At 53.8% G+C, this 12,246-nt stretch overlaps 1 protein-coding gene across 3 annotated transcripts in view; it reads right to left on the bottom strand.

Moving 5' to 3' along the window:
- Positions 1-5,020, bottom strand: part of LOC135179372 (heparan sulfate glucosamine 3-O-sulfotransferase 3B1-like) — a 40,519-nt gene extending 35,499 nt beyond the window's left edge. The window contains exons 1-2 of one of the 3 annotated variants that reach the window (XM_064151103.1): positions 4,939-5,020; positions 3,235-3,303 (exon numbers count right to left, since the gene is read on the bottom strand). The gene's annotated coding sequence lies outside the window, so the exon portion shown is untranslated. The remainder of the gene's footprint in view (positions 1-3,234; positions 3,304-4,938) is intronic. The other 2 variants (XM_064151102.1, XM_064151101.1) reach the window with 2 other exon arrangements.
- Positions 5,021-12,246: the final 7,226 nt, after the last annotated feature.

The following is a 12,246-nucleotide window of genomic DNA, read 5'->3' as shown; positions in this document are numbered from 1 at the left end:
TTCATGCCATAGGCTAAGCCAGTCCTGAAATGCTCAGCTTCTTTTGTTCTTCTGAAGCTTGTCTGTCAGTGAGGGGCACCCTTGTCTGCAGAAGCCAGCCCTGCTGGGGTGATAAATAGGAGCAGGTCCCCAGAATCAAGCTAGGATGCTCTAGGTTCCAACCCAGACAGGATGCTGCTTGCCTCACACCACAGTTCTGTCTGGAGAAAAGAAATTCATCACTTCATGATGTTAAGGTGGTCAGAATAGCCAATGGCATCCTGGCCTGTATCAGGAACAGTGTGGCCAGTAGGACAAGGAAGGTTATTCTGCCCCTGTACTCAGCACTGGTCAGGCCACACCTTGAGTACTGTGTCCAGTTCTGGACATCAAGAGAGATGCTGAGGTACTGGAACATGTCCAGAGAAGGGCGATGAACCTGGTGAGGGGCCTGGAGCACAGCCCTGTGAGGAGAGGCTGAGGGAGCTGGGGGGGTGCAGCCTGCAGAAGAGGAGGCTCAGGGGTGACCTCATTGCTGTCTACAGCTACCTGAAAGGAGGCTGTAGCCAGGTGGGGTTGGTCTCTTCTCCCAGGCAAGCAGCAACAGAACAAGGGGACACAGTCTCAAGTTGTGCCAGGGAAGGTTTAGGCTGGATGTTAGGAGTAAGTTGTTGGCAGAGAGAGTGATTGGCATTGGAATGGGCTGCCCAGAGAGGTGGTGGAATCACTGTCCCTGGAGGTGTTCAAGAAAAGCCTGGATGAGGCACTTAGTGCCATGGTCTGGTTGATTGGACAGGGCTGTGTGCTAGGTTGGACTGGCTGATCTTGGAGGTCTCTTCCAACCTGTTTGATTCTGTGATGTTAATCAAGGGATTGTTCTTAGGAAACTGAGGCATTCTGGAGCATGCAAGCCTGCAGTGCTGTGGCATACAGTGACGTGACCAGAGAGGAGGTGACAAGCCACCAGCATGTCCTGTTGGCAAACATACAGCATTGAGCACACTGAGATGTAAGGTTTTCATGTAAGCTTCTGTATGCTTCTCTGTGTCCCCTTCCACACTTAAGCATTTATAATGGTTGCTTTTGTCTTTACTGATGTGGAGGTGTTTAAGGCCAGGCTGGATGCGGTTCTGAGCAACATGATCTAGTGTGAGGTGTCCCTGCCCATGGCAGAGGCACTGGAACTAGATGATCATTGAGGTCTCTTTGAGCCCTGTGATTCTGTGACCTTTTGCGGTACTCTGACACGTTCCTTGGCTATGGATCCTTATCCCCAGCCCTTGCTCCCTTGCAGGGTCCCAGGAAGAGAAGTGGCACATAACTTTATTCCACTTCTTCTACCCTAAGAAGTCCTCAGTGCCCTCTCTTCTTGCTTTCCTGTGCATCTGTGGGCTGGTAGACGTGAGGATGGTTGATGTGTACACCTTGTGTGTCTGAGTGTCAGCAGCTTCCTCTCTTTTTGTAGTACTGCAGCTCCAGCCCTGCACATCTCTGCTGGGCTTATACTGTTGTCACCACAGGGAGGTAAGAGCCAAGGAAAAGGGCCCAGGGCATTTAGAATGTTCTCCTGACAAATGCATGCAGTAGGATTAACCTCTGCAGGTACAGCCTGCAGCGAGAGTTGTGTGGGTCAGGATTGCTGGACCAGCAGCAAGTGACCATCCCAGCTGGAAACAGCCAAACAGTGGAACTGGGCTGCGCTGTGGGAAGGGCCCCTGGGATTATGGCCTGCAGCTGTGCCAGGGAAGGTTTAGGTTGGATGTTAAGAAGAATTTCTTTCCTGTGAGGGTGGTTAGGCACTGGCTGCTCAAGGAGGTGACAGAGTCACAGTCCCTGGAGGTTTCCCTGGGGAAAGGTGTGGATGTGGCACTCTGGGGCATGGTTTAATGGCCACGGTGGTGTTGGGGTGATGATTGGACCTGATCATCTTAGATTTTGTGATTCTATGAAAACAGCCCAGCCACTACTAAGGGAAGCACTCAGGGCTCAATGCAGTCCTCTGCACACAAGCCCAAGTGCCACCTACTGCCCCTGAACCCTCAGATGTGGCTCTGTAACCCCACCAGTGCCCAAAGACACCCCAGGGACCTCACTGCCTCCTGCAGCCTTTCGCTGCCGAGTCCCAGGCGTGCTCCCAGGGGGACAGCGGGCAGCACCACTGTGCAGATGTAAGAGGAGATCTTGTTTCTCTCAACCTGAAACCATTTCCTTTCCCCCACTGCCCTCCCTCCCCTCACCCCCTAATTCATCCCTGGGGGTTTAATATCTATTTCTCCAAGTGCCACGGGCCAAATTTACTGCTCACATAACTCCAGCAGCTTCAATGGAGAAGAGCATTTAGGGTGCTCCAAGGAGGCGTAAGTAGGAGTGATGTGATGGAATTGAGTAAAGGAAAATATCATCTGACTGTCAAGAAGAGTTTCCTACCAGTGAAATCTATAGACTGTGGAAGTTTCCCATGGGAGCAAGCAGAAACCAAGCTGCTGAAGTCATTTGAAGGCAGCACAGGAGAGTAGGAAATCAGCCCAGTGAGTGGCCAGAAGGAGAGGCAAGATGATGTAATGCAACTTCTCCTTTCTTAATGTCTGTGCCTGCATTGCTTTGGCCATGGGATTATTTTCTCCTGGGTTTCTGAGCAATGTGCTGGCCTTTGATGCTTCTGGAGAGGCAGAAGTTCTACCACTAGGTTCTGTCTTGGAATCAAGCAACAACCACTGCAGCTCCCCTCACCTCCCCTGTGATTCCTGCTCCTTGAAAAGCTCTTCTGGGGTCTTCTCAAGATTCTTCATTGATTTCCTTGAGTATTTGTAAAGCTATTCTGAGGTCTTTTCAAGCTTCTTCCCTGACTTCCTTGAGCCTTTGCAACCTCTTCTGGGGTCTTTTCAATCTTCTTCCTGACTTCAGCCTAGAAAGCTCTTCTGGGATATTTTCAAGCTTCTCCCTGACTTCCCTAAATCTGTGCAAAGCTCTTCTGGGGTCTTTTCAAGCTTCTTCCTGGCTTACCTCAGTCTGTGCAAAGCTCTTCTGGGGTCTTTTCAAGCTTTTCCCTGACTTCCCTGAGTTTGCGCAAAGCTCTTCTGGGGTCTCTTCAAGCTTCTTCCCTGACATCCCTGAGCTTTTGCCTCCAGTTCTGTGCTCATGTAGCTGTAACAAAACAATCCAGCCTAATTTGGGAAGTGGCAGGTCTCATCCACTGGGGTTGTGGTCTCATCCCACTGGGCTATGTAAGCCTTCAAACACAGATCTACAACCTACTGGCAAGAAGGAGGGAGGCCAGGGATGGCAATCTTCCTGTCTGCAGGGATCCTTCAGGTAGATCATCTGCTGGACAATCACATAAGCAATTAGCAGGTGTGGAACGCTGCGTTCCCTGGTGACTTTAGGTCCGATCACCACTGCCTGCCTGGTTGAGGCTCAGAATACAAGACCAGGTCTGCAGATGCCCAGCTACCAGCTGGTGGCTTCTGCACTCCCTTGCCCAGGGAACGTCCTGATGCCTTTCTGAATGACTTCACACTCGCTCAGCGTCTCAGCATTAGCAGCTTAAAGCCCGGCTGCTAGCAGCCTCCTACCTCGCACAGTTCCCAGATAATTACAGATTAGAACCGGCTAATTTTTATTTGTGTAGAGCTGTCAGGGATCTATGTTTGTTATTATTGTCTCCTCGGTTGCCAGTTGCATAAATACATATGTAAAACCCCCTTTGATCTCGAGGTATAATGACACAGATTTATCAAATGTTTGCCTTTTTCTGTCTCTTTGAAAAGGCTGATTTATGGAGTGCAGTCCCTACCTCCCTTCCTCTCTTGAAATATGAAGTGTTTGTGAGCAGCCAAGGTAATATTTAATATCCTGCCAAGAATCCTTTGCACTTCCTAACAAATGAACTACAACCTAGCCAAATGGTTCACATCTGTTTAGCCTCTTCTCCTTTTTAACTAAACAAATTAGCATCAGAATACCTGGGAGGCACACAAAGTCCCTTTCTAGATGACAGAACACAGACAATTATTAGCAAGGGGAGTCACTGTACTGAAAGGAGCAGTCATGGGCCGAGCAGATGTTTTCACATCTCCTGTAGTGTCCATGAATGACCTGCACGACAGTGGACATGCTGCCGTGGCCTTTTGAAGTGGGTGAGGAGTCCATTCACAGTGCCCTTCTGAATGGAGCTGGAGGCAGCGACCACAGCTAGTTAAATGTTTCATTTGAACTGCCTCCAGCAGAGAGAAGTTGTGCTAGGTAGGGGGTTTTATCCCACATAAATGGCATCACCCCGCTGCTCCCCACCTGCGTGCCAAGCTCGCTGCTCAGGAGGCACCAGGCAGGTCTGGGTTGATTTTTGCTTCCACCACAGAGTCACAGATTGCATCAGGCTGAAAGGGACTCTCAAAGGCCATTTTGTCCAATCCCCCCTGCAGTCATCAGGGACACCTCCAACTAGAGCAGGCTGTCCGAGGCCGCATCAAGTCTGAATGTCTCCTGGAAAGGGGCTTCAACCACATCCCTGAGCAACCTGTTCCAGTGCTTCCCCACCCTCACTGTGTAGCACTTCTTCATGATGTCCTGCTCTGTCAAGGGGGTGGGACTCAATGGTCTTTCAAGGTCCCTTCCAGCCCCTGACATTCTGTGAAACCAGAAAATGAGCAATTAAAGTTCAGTGTTTTTTCTGACCAGTATCAAGTGATAGAATGAGAAAAAAAATGGCCTGAAATTGTGCCAGGGGAGGTTTAAACTGGACATGAGGAACTATTTCTTTGCTGCAAGAGCAACCAGGCATTGGAACAGGCTGCCCAGAGAGGTGGTGGAGTCACCATCTCTGGAGGTGTTCAAAAAATGCATGGCAATTTGGAACATGGTTTAATAGCCACAGTAGTGTTGGCTTGAAGGTTGAGCTTGATGATCTTGGAGAGATTTTCCAATCAAAACAATGCCAAATGACAACACAATACTACTTACCCATGAGCTCCCAGTTCCACCAAGTACTTCAGTTCGTTGTGAGCGAGCAGAAAGAAGCAGCTGAATGCAGAGGAGCTTAGCCTAAATAAGGAGTCCCAGCCAACACCCGTGGGTTATGTTAGAATGACTATCAAGCCTCTATCCTGCCTAACCGGGGGGCCCACCAGGCCCCCCAGCCTTTAGATCCCACTCCCATTCACCCAGTGCACACCATGGGCACTCACCAGCAGTGACAGGACAAGGATCCCTCTGCCCAGTTGGGCACAGCTTAGGGTCCTACCTTTCCTGGGTCCATTAAAAAGGGGAGTAAGCAGGGAGAGCAAAGTGGTCACACCTGGGGTGGGAGGAGACTCAAATGGAACCCAGGTGCTCTGGGTTTGGGAGAAAAAAAGAGGAAATGCAGGGTGGGGTGGGAAAGGATCAGATATGGTGCAAAAGGGGAGGTGCTAGTGAAAGGAAGGAGATGGAGAGGAAAAGAATGGAGATGAAAACAGGAAAATCACAGTATCACAGTATTATTAGGATTGGAAGAGACCTCACAGATCATCAAGTCCAACCCTTTAGCACAGAGCTCAAGGCTAGACCATGGCACCAAGTGCCACGTCCAACCTTGCCTTGAACAGCCCCAGGGACGGCGACTCCACCACCTCCCCGGGCAGCCCATTCCAGTGTCCAATGACTCTCTCAGTGAAGAACTTTCTCCTCACTTCCAGCCTAAATCTCCCCTGGTGCAGCCTGAGGCTGTGTCCTCTTGTTCTGGTGCTGGCCACCTGAGAGAAGAGAGCAACCTCCTCCTGGCCACAACCACCCCTCAGGTAGTTGTAGACAGCAATAAGGTCACCCCTGAGCCTCCTCTTCTCCAGGCTAACCAATCCCAGCTCCCTCAGCCTCTCCTCGTAGGGCTGTGCTCAAGGCCTCTCCCCAGCCTCGTTGCCCTTCTCTGGACACGCTCAAGTATCTCAATGTCCCTCCTAAACTGGGGGGCCCAGAACTGAACACAGTACTCAAGGTGTGGTCTAACCAGTGCAGAGTACAGGGGCAGAATGACCTCCCTGCTCCTGCTGACCACACCATTCCTGATGCAGGCCAGGATGAGGGAGAGAGGAGAAGGAGAGGAAAAGAGGGAGATGGGAGAGAAATAGGATTAAAAACAATTTAAAAAATGAAAACTGGACTGTACAAAAAAAAAAGATGGTCCTGCTCTGGCGGGGGGGGGGGGACACTAGATGATCTTTCTAGGTCCCTTCCAGCCCCTAACATTCTGAGCTTCTGAGCTAAATCTCCCCTGCTCCAGTTCCAAACCTCTGCTCCTTGTCCTATCCCTACAGGCCCTTCTGGACGGTCCCTCCCCAGCCTTCCTGTAGGTCCCCTGCAGATACTGAAATGTAGCCCTAAGGTCTCCCCAGAGCCTTCTCTTTGCCAGGCTGCATCAGTGCCTCTCATGCCAGGAGCATGGAACCCCCTGGCCTCACTGCCTGCTCCCGCTGTGAAATGACTGAGAGGTCCTCTGGGCTCGGCGAGAATCTCAAGGGGCAGAGGAGCACCTGCAGGGTGTATTTGGGGTTACTGCAGCCTTCTGCAGCCTGCACGGTTACAGTCTCTCGCCCTCCCACCCCGTGGGGCTTTTCAAGCATCCCTTTTCCCGCTGGAGTCTCAAACACCTTTTAATGAGAGGTGCAGGAGGAGGTTTTGGGGCTGAGGGGGGCTGAAGGAGGATGGGCTCACTCCTTCGGGCTTATTGCTGGTGGAGGGAGCCAAGCCAAAGGCATCGTTTAGGAGGGCTTTTTTTATCAGTACTTTGTAAAGCAAACACTCTAAAGCCTGGCCGAGATCTGCCGTTGATAGTTCAGTACCGATCATCCCTGCAGCAAGTGAGCAGAACCAGCAGCAGCCACCCCCAGAGCCTGCCCGTGTAGCGCCAGGCCAGGACGCGGCGGCGGCAGCCCTCCTGGCGGCCCCGGCGGGGGCGGTTATCAGCGACCCAAAGCAGCAGGAGGCAGCCGGGGCCGCGGCTCAGCCGGTGCCGCAGATGGCCAGGAAGGTGCTGCCCATCGCCAGAGGCCAGGGCACGGCGCTTCGGGGGTGCAGCTGCAGCACAGCTCAACAGAGGGAGTTCAGCGCCGCGACGGCCTGCCCGCGGCCTGCGCAGCGCTGCCTGCCTGCCTGCCTGCCTGTCTGCCCGCCCGGCTGCCTGCCCACCTGTCTGCCTGTCCACTCACCTTCCTGCCCGCCTATCCGTCCACCTGCCTGCCTGCCTGCCCGCCTATCCGCCCACCTTCCTGCCTGTCTGCCTGCCTGCCTGCCTGCCTGCCCGCCTATCCGCCCACCTTCCTGCCTGTCTGCCTGCCTGCCTGCCTGCCTATCCGCCCACCTTCCTTCCTGCCTGCCTGCCTGCCTGCCTGCCCGCCTATCCGCCCACCTTCCTGCCTGTCTGCCTGCCTGCCTGCCTATCCGCCCACCTTCCTGCCTGTCCACCTGCCTGTCCGCCTGCCTGCCTGCCCACCTATCCGTCCACCTGCCTGCCTGCCTGCCTGCCTATCCGCCCACCTTCCTGCCTGTCTGCCTGCCTGCCTGCCTGCCTATCCGCCCACCTTCCTGCCTGTCTGCCTGCCTGCCTGCCTGCCTATCCGCCCACCTTCCTGCCTGTCCACCTGCCTGTCCGCCTGCCTGCCTGCCCACCTATCCGTCCACCTGCCTGCCTGCCTGCCTGCCTATCTGCCCACCTTCCTGCCTGTCTGCCTGCCTGCCTGCCTGCCTATCCGCCCACCTTCCTGCCTGTCTGCCTGCCTGCCCACCTGCCTGTCTGTCTGTCCGTCCATCTGCCCAGCTCTGGAGTCCTCAGCACAGCACAGACAGGGACCTGTTGGAGCAGGGCCAGAGGAGGCCACAGCAATGCTGGCAGGGCTGGAAGGGCTCTGCTGTGAGGCCAGGCTGGGAGAGTTGGGTTTGTTGAGGCTGGAGAAGAGAAGGCTCCAGGGAGACCTTCTGGTGGCCTTGCAGTGCTTCAAGAGGCTGAGCAGAAAGCTGGGGGCAGACTTTTCAGCAGGGCTTGTGCTAGGACCCCTGAAAAGAGGGATATTGAGACTGGAGAGAAGGAAGAACTGTTTGACACTGAGGGTGGCAAAAGCCTGGCCCAGGTTTCCCAGAGAAGTAGTAGGTGCTCCGTCCTTGGAATCATTGTAGGTCAGGTTGTTTGGGACTCTGAGCAGCCTACTGTAGTTGCAGATGTCCATGTTGATGGCAGAGTTGGACTAGATGACCTTTAAAGGTCCTTTCCAACCCAGACTATTCCATCATTCTAGGAGTCTATGATCCTCACGGAGTAGTCCCTGCAGGAAGCCCAGCGAAGCTGCTCCTGAGCATGGGCTGCAGTTCAAATGCCATCACAGCCCCTGGGTGACTTCTGGGGGCCAGACCTGCATGGTGGCAGCACAGAAAACAGACCCCAGCCCCACGTGGGAGCCTTTGTCGTCTATGGCAGATCCTGCAGGCAGCGCCTGGACTGACCAAGAACCTTGAGGTTTGCACAGGAAGGAGGCAGACCCCCAGCCCTTGCAGCGCTGGGAGCAAGAGCTGCTGCAGAACATCTGCCTGCAGACACTTCCACTGCTCCTATCTGAGGTGAGGAAGGTTAACCAGCCTCACTCCCAGCCTATCTCCAGCTCCTTGTCCTGTTGCAAGCCAACCGCATGTGCCAAGCAGCCCTAAGCAGCAGGCCAGGGACATTAGATGGAGAGGAAGAGATCTAAATAATGTTCCTCTCTCTGCTGTTGAGTGACCCCATGTCCCTGGGCACCCCACTTCCCCTCGGCATGCCTCAGTTTCCCTTCTGCACTGGGATCAGCTGGGTGCAGAGGCAGCCAGGAGCAGTACGTGGGGCACCCAGCCCTTCGGCTGCTCTGCGGTGAGAGGATCTGTCTGAACCTCCGAGTCCAGCTGATAAACTCAGGCTGTTCCCTTCCCAGCTTGGACAGTATCCAGCAGCTCCCCTGGAAGCACGGCGGAAATGCCTTAATCACCTCGTTTGTGTCTCTGTTTCATGTTTAATTTGATACAGTCCCTCCTCTCCCTGGCCAAAAGTATAATCCCAACCATCTCCCAGCAGCACACATCTTGATCTTTCTCCTTGCTCAGAAAACAAAAGACAGGACCCTGTACCAGCCACTTCTTCACAAACCAGCTCTGGCTGCTCTGTGCCCCTCTGTCTCTGGGCAGCCAGCTCCTACGGACTGGGAGGAAAGGGCTGCTGGTGGAGCTCGTCCTGCCCCACTGGAAGCTCTCCAGCACCACAGTCTGCTCTCTACCCCACATCACCACAAAGGTGCCTCTGCTCTCTTCCCCATTATTGCTTTCCAGAGGAGGAAGATGGGCAAGATGCTCCTGCTGATGCCACTTAGGGCCACTCAGGGGGGTGGGGGCTCTCAGTGTCCACTCACTCAGGGCAGTTCCCCAAAGTCAGGGGAGGTTTAGGTTGGATATTTCCTGCAAGAGTGGTCAGGGATTGGAACAGGCTGCCCAGAGGGGAGTGGAGTCACCATCCCTGGAGGTGTTCAAGATACGTGTGGCACTTGGGGGTGTGGTTTCTTGGCCACAGTGCTGCTGGGTCATGGTTGCACTCAATGATCTTAGAGAGCTTTTCCAATCCAAACAATTGTCTGATTCTGTGACAGAGCCTGGCTACAGCTGCAGTCGAGAGGGGTGCAAGGGATCTACCTCACAGCACCTCATGTCTCACGGAGATGTATCAGAGCAAAGCTGCAGCTACAGTAGAAAGAGTTATAAAGGGGAGCAGGGGACAGAAAGGACCTTGCTATGAAAAGCTACTGCAACCCTGGAGCAGCCTGCCCCGAGAGGTTGTGGAGTCTCTTTCTCTGGAGACTTTCAAGATCTGACTGGATCCATTCCTGTGTGACCTGCCCTAGGTGATGCTGCTTTGGCAGGGAGGTAACACTCGATGATCTCCAGAGGTCCCTTCCAACCCTCACCACTCTCTGATTCTGTCTTGGGGCAGCAAAACCGGGGAGGGGGGGAACCCCTCAACCACCAAACCAGTCTTTGGAGCCACACACCCCAGAGACATGTGAAAACCTCCCTTGACAGGCAGGGCTGAAGCAGGGCTCCTAGAAAAATGGTCAAGCAGGTATGAATTTAGCACAAGTTTCCCAGCTCCAGCAGGGTCAGCCTGGCATCCTCCTTTCCAGACACCTCTTTATAGACCCCCTCTAAAGCACAAGGACCATGGCAGCAGCTCTGTATCAGCTCCTCAATACAGTCTGCACCTATCAGACTCAGAGCATCTCTCTGGAGGCATCAGCAGCGAGGCTCAAACAAGCATTTGGGAGCAGCCACCTTTCAGGGGCTCAGAAGCAGACAGCACTTCCCAGAAGGCATAAAGGCACCAACCTGAACCCGCTGCCAAAGCCTCAGTTCTCGCTCCAAGGCCTGGAGGTGCCAGAACTGGTTAGGAGTGGTAGGAAAAATGTCTCCACATTGTGGGAAAACAGCTCCTTCTGCCAGCCTTGTTCTGTGAAACAGCTGAACTGTGCCTTTATGAAGCACTGGAAACTAAACCCCGGCCCCAGGCGCTGACCCAGGCTGGAAAAAGCTTCGGTGTGAATGGTTAAAGGCTGGAAGCAGAACAGCAGAGGTGACAGAAAGTGTGCAAGGCAGGGCTGCTGAGACATGTGGAGTCCTGGTGGCAGCCTAAGTGGCTTTGGGACATATGATGGGCTCACCAGAGCTACTTTTCTTTGGGTCAAGGAGGGTTTGAGTGCCCTGGGCCTGCCAACAGCCCTTTGGGGGGGCAGGTGTTGGTCTGTTGTCCAGACCCATGCAAGCTCTGGCCAAGCACAAGTTGTCTCGTGTTCAAGAAATGCTGCAAGCTCAGCTGGCAGAAGGGTTTGGAAGGCAGCTCCAGAGCTTGCTAAACCTCGTGTCAAAGCCCTGAATGTCTGGAGAACATTTATTTCAGAGGGGACTAAAAAGCACTAATGGAACCACCCAGTAAGTCACAGTCTGAAAGACTTACAGAGAAGAGTCCTCACCAGTGACACTTCTGACCTCACAACTCAGTTGCCAACTTTTGACTTCAATTAACAACATGAGAATGGAAAAGACCTGGAAAAGAATGCTGGGTCCAACTGTTAACCCAACACTGCCAGGGCACCACTAAAGCATGGCCCTTAGCACCACAGCTGCACAGCCTTTACTGCCTTCCAGGGATGGCAATTCCACCACTGCCCTGGGCAGCCTGATCCAGGGCTTGACAACCCTTTATGGGGAAAAAAACTGTTCCTCATGTCCAGCCTAAACCTCCCCTGGTGCAGCTTGAGGCCATTTCCTCTTGTCCTTCTTGGAAGAAGAGACCAACCCCCACCTGGCTCCAAGCTCCTTTCAAGGATCTGTAGAGAGCTCTCAGCCTCCTCCAGACTAAGCAACCCCAGTTCCCTCAGCTGTTCCTCTTCAGACTTGTTCTGCAGACCCTCCGCCAGCTTGTTCCTCTTCTGTGGACCCACTTCAGCCTCTCAATGCCCTTCTTGAAGTGAAAGCTCCAAAACTGAAAGCAGATGATGAATGCTGGAAGCAGACCCTGACTTGCCTTTGGCAGGGCCAAGTGCTGGATACCCACCTAGAGGTGACAAGCCCTGCCCTGCAGCACTGACCTTCTCCAGGACTGGAAGAAGAAACAGCAGCAGCTGACCCAAAGCCTTGTCAGGTGGCATCCTGCATCCCACCAGGCCTCACTGGGGGCAGCTTTTAGCCTAGTTGGAAACCCCATAATTAGAAATGCCATGGGGGACAGCCTGCACCAGAGCTTCCAGTGGTACCACTTCCAGCAGAGCTGCTTGCTAGGCAAACAGTGCTGATACTCTGAAACAGAATGTTCTGCAGCCAGCCTGGCATGCCAAGGCAAGGGCAATATCTAATCACCCCTGGAGAGCCACCAGCACAGCAGACTTGCTAGCTGTGGTGATAACGGCCTCTGAGAGTATCGCTCTGTTTCCATTCCGTCCCTGGAGGGATCCTCAGGAGTCAGAGGGATGTGTGTGTTTGGTGTAAGCCTTGAGACGCCGTGGCTGGAGCCAGAGGAGTGTGAATGTGTGACTCTGCTAGGGCTGATCCTATCGGAGAATGATGCAGGAAGCCAGAAAAAACACCAACCCGGGCTGGGGGTGCAAAGGCGAGGGGAAGAGAGCTGAGTGTGCAGGGGCTGGGCTTCCTCACTCACGCTGCAACAACTGCCCCACTCGCTGTGATGCCTGGTACTGGTGCTGAGCTCCCAGCAGTGGGCTCACACAGGATCTGGGG

Source organism: Pogoniulus pusillus, chromosome 11 (genome assembly GCF_015220805.1).
Source record: "Pogoniulus pusillus isolate bPogPus1 chromosome 11, bPogPus1.pri, whole genome shotgun sequence".
In the NCBI taxonomy this organism is placed as follows: domain Eukaryota; kingdom Metazoa; phylum Chordata; class Aves; order Piciformes; family Lybiidae; genus Pogoniulus; species Pogoniulus pusillus.
Note: the sequence above shows the minus strand (reverse complement) of the source record. Positions and strands in the feature narration are given on the sequence as shown.